Source organism: Hipposideros armiger, unplaced genomic scaffold, assembly GCF_001890085.2.
Source record: "Hipposideros armiger isolate ML-2016 unplaced genomic scaffold, ASM189008v1 scaffold_52, whole genome shotgun sequence".
NCBI lineage: Eukaryota > Metazoa > Chordata > Mammalia > Chiroptera > Hipposideridae > Hipposideros > Hipposideros armiger.
In genome coordinates this window covers 4,264,624-4,270,782 of record NW_017731402.1, presented here as the reverse complement: position 1 = coordinate 4,270,782, position 6,159 = coordinate 4,264,624, and positions in this window count along the sequence as shown.

Sequence of the window (6,159 nt, the reverse complement as noted above, 5' to 3'; positions counted from 1 at the left end):
GTGTCTGGCTATAAGATTAAAAAAAAAAAGGTAATTTCAAGATCATCGTTAGTAGCCAAGGAAATACAGTAATACTATTCTGAGGAAATGATCCAAGTGAAAATGAAGAGGAAAAAGTCCACAGTTGGCCTGGACTCCATCCTCCTGGGATGACAAATGAGTAACTAAGCTAAGAAACAGTCAGGCCTGAATGCCTTCCACAATTCCAGGTCTTTGGGGGAGCATTAAACCTTTATCCCTCCAAGTTAAGACGTAGGAAAATATCCTTTCCTTTTAGTTTAATCAGGATTATTTTATATAGTCAATAATATGGTAATCACTATGTGTAGTGCCAGGTGGATACTAGACTAATCTGGGGGATCGCTTCGTAAATTATGTAAATGTCTAACCACTATGCTCACACCTGGAACTAATATAAAACAACATTGAATGTCAACTGTAATTGAGAAATGAGTTTATTTTTAAAAAATTATTTTAGAATCTTTAAATGAAGTTTCTCCCCTATGAGGCTGAGGAAAAACCACTGTCCATGAAAACCGCTGTACAGTTCTACAGGAAAATCCAACTCTTTTGTGAATTCAGACAACGCAGCTTCTTGTGTCTATGGCAGGCCAGGAGGCACCTGGGTCCCTCCATTCACCTCAGCTCTTGCTCTAAACACCCCAGCCCACAGGCTTTCTGCACCCAGATTCAGGCATGGCCGCGTGACTTGCTTTTGCACCCCATAAGGGTGGGGACTCCATCAGTCTTGCTCAGGGCTGCATCCACTGTGCCTGGCCCAGTCCTAGGCACAGAGAAGGACTCAATACATCTGAATGGATGCATTGTTCTGCAGGCCTAGGAGCCTGAGTCCAGTGCCCTAAGCAGACAAGACAACAAATTCTTACCAGTTAGAGAAAGAAACCATTGCACATGTGATTCAGCCAGTATTGAATGAGCCCCGCAGGGTCCTGGCTGGGTAGCCTCTCATATCCCTTTTGAAATCTTCAGCACAGCCCCACCAGGTAGAGATGCTTAACCCCGCTGACTTAGTTCAGGGAAAGCTAAATTGCCACGAGAAAGAAATCTCAGTGCAATGCCACATTCCAAGGAGACATTTGTTTCTCTTTTTTATCACAGCCCAGGGCCAGTGTTCTAGGTTGACAGGCAGCTCTGCTCCATTCATATATTCAGGAACCTGGGTGCATTCATGTTCATTCTTGTGCTCCTCAAAGGGGGGCTGTTCCTTGAGAAGACAGGGAGCTTGCACCAGCGTGTAAATCAATGCACTGTTTCCTTCATTGAGAACACCTGACTAGGAAAAAAAAATATCAGCTGAACTAAACAACGTGTTTAGTGATTTGCATTCTAGCACAAGCTTTTTATCGTGTTGTGGATGATGCGTAACAAAAGCTTCGAGAACAAGCAGCTGATGCATGGGCCACACTGAGTTAGCACCTGGTGTATTATCACTGTCTGGGTAGCCTAGATGGCAGCTGCCAGGAAGGGGACAGTGATAAACCAGCCCCAAGGTAGCACTTATCTCTTCTGCTCATATTTCGGTGGTAAAAACTCAGCCGCGTAGTCACAAGGATCAAGGGCCAATTCATTATCGTGCAGAGCAAGCAGAAGAAAAAGAGATACAAAGAGTGACATCCAGCAAAAGAATCTTGCCAGCAGGATGGTATTTATTCACCTCTGGTGTGGCATCCCTGTGGGAGATTTCCAGGGCCACACCCTCTGTGCTCTTGTCTCTACTTCGAGGTGGCATTTTCCAGAAAATTCCATGGCTATTTTTCCCAGTGGGCTCTCTAATCCACAGGGCATGAAATATATATATAGTTTTAGATTTATAAAGAATTCAGGTCAGCTTCTATCTTAATGACTAGTCTCTTCCACCGAGCATGACTCTGTCATGTGATTTTAAGTGTGTTTCCCCAAAGGCTTGGAAGGTCTGGTCTAACCAGGCCCATCTGTATGCTGGGAGGAGAGACCACGTGAGCTAGCTTGGGCAAAGTGGGATTTGTTGTGAAAACACAATGGGAATTTCAGGAAATTCAAAGACAGGACCGTGTGGTTCATCTGAGTCTCATGTGAGGTGGGACTGGCCCTAGTGTCCCCAGAGCCACTCCTGAGAAGTATTTCCTCCCCTGGACATCTGCTCCATTCTTCGCTCTGTGGACTGACTTCCCTGCCCCGCAATGAGCTTCCATTCCTGCACAACTTTAGCTGCTATGTGGCCACTGCACCCACCCCACCACCCTTTATAAGGGGACAAATTTCACATTCCTGACTTCTGCCTCTGCTGGAAACTGCCTGCATCTCTCAGTATCCTAATTCCTGATTTCTAAGAGAGAAACTTGATAGAGCCTGCTCATTTTTTTGACCAGTTGGAGGTTGAAGGTTTCCCAACAGCTTTATAATGAGTAAGTCCAGAATGTCCCATCAACTCTTGTCAGGGGACAGGAACACATGGTGACAGATGTGGCATGTCCACTTCACAGGGCACTGGGCAGGGCAGTGTTCCCTGAAAAGGAGGAGTGGGCAGGCAGGCACCCAAATGTCTCATGCACAGCGGCCTTTCTCCCCAGATCCTCAGGCTGAGGAGGGAACTGGCAGGGAACTGGAAGGCAGTAGTGTCCTTCCCACGTGGGACATAATTCTGCCTCTACCACGAGGAGCTACTGTGTGACCTCAGACCAGTCACTTAGCATTTGCATCTCAGTTTCTTCATCTATAAATCGAGTTCATAATACCTCCTTCCCTAGGGTGGTAAGAGAATTAAATGAGGCCATGTGTATCTACTGACTGGCAGCTACTTATTTATTTTAATTACTAACAATAGAGAACCATAATTAGGATGAGCTAATTTCTGTCGTAGACTGTAAGTTTCAAGATGTCGTGATTTCCTTGTTCAGTGCCTAACCCAATGCCATGTGCTAGTAATATTTAGATCCCATGGGGAGATAATCATATAAATAATAGTTGCCACTCAGTGAGCACCATCGTGTACCAGGAGTGGTGTGTGGTGGTACCTGCCTTCACTTGTGTAATATTCACAACTGTCCCGTGAAGATGTTATTTGTCCCATTTTATGCATGAGGAAACTGGGGCTCAGAAAGATGAGATAACTTACCTGATGCCCAGATGGTAATAGGCAGAGGCCAGAGTTGACCTCAGAGCCATCTGATTCTCAGGCTCTGAGTGTGCTAAATCTGGTGAAAATGAATGTCTTTGTAGCTCCAGGACTTTTCTGGGGTTTGGTACATCACCCAGAAGGCATTAAAAAGTATATTAAAAATAATTTTAGAAGAGATATCAGGGATAATTTGAGAGGCCTTTGGGTGAATCCTCACTGTGCATCCCTCTGCTTGTTTTCAGCTCTTCTCTTCCCACCCCCACCTCACCCTATCCCGCCTCTAGATTGGTGCAATCACCCTCCAACTTCTATATGGAAGTAGGCGGAAGTGGTGGGAACATATATTATACATTTGCTTTTTGGAGAATAACAGGCTTATAGTTTTGGCTATAGTAGGGATGGCCAGAGTCCCAAAATGTAGCCCACAATGTCTGGAACTGAAGACATATTTCTGAGATCTGCATACTGGAGTATCCTACTGCGTGATCCTCCTTGAAATCCGGATATTCCTGGCATTTCACTGATTAAGCTCCACGGCCTTCCGAATTACTGGACAGATTGGAGGGGGGCGATTACCCTAGATTCCATCCACACCGTCTACATATTCCAGGGCTTCTCAACCTCAGCACGATTTCTATTTTGTGCTGGATGATTCTTTGCTGTGGGGCTGTCCTGGACATCGTAAGATGTTTAGCAGCATCCCTGGCCTCTACCCAATAGATGCTAATAGCACCCCCCTGGTCACGACAACCCAAACGTCTGCAGACATTGCTAATATCCCCTTGGGGGGGCGGGAATCTACCCCAGTTGAGAACTGCTCACCCTCCTTAACTACTTCCTCGCCTGGTGCTCCTTGTACTCACACTCGAGTATCTCCAATGGTGGGGACCTCAGTCATTCTCACCTTCGGAGAACACCGACGTTGGGAAACTGTTCCTTATAGTGAACCTAAATGTGTTTCTTAGCTTCCTCCCATCACGTGGTCCTGGTCTGCCCTGCCCGGTCCTTCTGACACTCCCTCAAGGGTTTACAGACAGCATCAAGCCTGCCCCGAACTCGACTCTTCGTGACACCAGATATTCCTGTGCCGTCAGCACTTCTCCAATGCAATGATTGCTCCTCCCCTCCCCATTCTGATGGATCTGAACATCCTCCATGGTTACTGTGTCCCCTTTAAAGTTGAGAAAGTGAGAGACAGGGGTGCTGGGGCTGAGCACAAAGGAATCGCTTCCTTCCAGAGGGAGCTGAGCTTTGCTCAAGGGATCTGGTGAAAAAAGGGCACTCTTTTCAACAACTTTCCACAGGTAAGACCTGTGTCACTTGGCCTCCTGGGGAAATGGAAACCAATGTACAAGCAGCTGCCTGCTGCAGATCAACCTTGTCTGGGGAGCTGGAAGGCTTCAGGTGTCATCCTCACCTCTCAGAGAGCATACAGGTGGGCACCAAGGCAGCAAGAGGACCAGAGCGAGGTAGGTGATGAGGCTGGCACAGTTCTGAGCCTGGGCAACGCTGGTTCTTTCTTCTAAGGACCTACCCACAGAGTCTGTACTCTTTACCACCACCCCCTTACTTTCCTGAGATATTTGTAAGGACAAAAATTAAAAAGACCATGAATGTGAAACCGCTGGATGGACACTATGTGAAGAGCTGACTGCACAAATGGAAAAAGCATGATTGTCTCCAAATCATCACGCTCCCCCCGGCAACCCCAACAGCCAGCTGTCTTCTGCTGGCCACAGTCTCTCAACTCAAGCCAGGCACAGATGCAGCCGTGTTTCATAGTGAGTTCCTAAGAAACAAAATTATTCAGAAAAATCTCTAAAATGCCATTAGTTTAATGAGATTTGAGTTATCAAATCAAAATACATCTATCCATCATCTCTCTCATGCTCCTTCTTGATGGCGTCTAGCACTATAGCACCCAAGTATTCAGTGGGGTATATTATATTACGGAGAAAACGAGGGTGCCTGGTGGGTCAAGTACACACATGCAGCCTCCCAGCACAGCCTCATGGGAATGTTGAATTTGTCCCTGGGTGTTGGCCTCTGCAAAGGGATGGCTTTCCAGAACCCATTCTTACAGATGTGTGACTTAAGTTCCATTAGAAACACTCTCCTGAAAGTGAACAATAGGAATAGGCACATCTTAGCTCCCTGCTAGCTCCCAGTTTAGCCAGAACATGTCAGCCGCTCAGATCAAGGCACTGCAGGACTCCGGTTGCTTGGTTGAAAGGAAGAGAGGAGAAAAGGTGGCCGTTGTAGATACATTTAGTCACTTACCCACCTCCGCTTTCTTCCCTGCAAACTCCATGTCTAGCCTCAGGCAATGGATCGTGGCCGCTTCAATTCAATCATAACAATCCTGTTTCTTACTTTCCCATCTCTCTCCAAGCAGGAGTGAGCATGTGACCTGTTTTGGCCAATGGAACCTAAGTGGAAGTCCGCTTGTGGTGGCTTCTGGGAATGTTTTTGACTTCATGATAAAGGGAACAGATATGGATGGCACCACCCTTCCACCTTCTTCCTGCCCTGAATGCAGACATTCCACCCAGCTCTAGTAGCCATCTTGCCACCGTGAAAGAGATAGGCCTAGAAATACACGGAGACATCAGCCCCCAACATTGCTGAAATGGCAAATCGTCACTTGTATCTATCCACCTCTGTCTTCTTGTTACATGTGACAAATAAACCCTTATTTGTTTAAGCCACTGTTAATATGGTTTTTCTTACAGCCACATAAATCTCCAAATAAATACAGACAGGTTCTGAAAAAGAAGGTAGGAGCATATTGAAGACAAATGTCATGTTTTTTTTTTTTACAAAAGCCAACCAATAGAGTTTGCCTATAAATAGAATTCATCACTTCTCTCAAATTTGCTGAGAATCTTCTAGGCTTTCTCACAGATTCCCCTGCTACAGTTTGTTCCCCAAGGAATATGGGTTGATATCCCTTCTCTGCCATTTACTGTGTGACCTTGAGCACAACACTTAACCTCTCTGTGTCTCAGTTTCCTCATTTGTTAAATGTGGATAATAATACC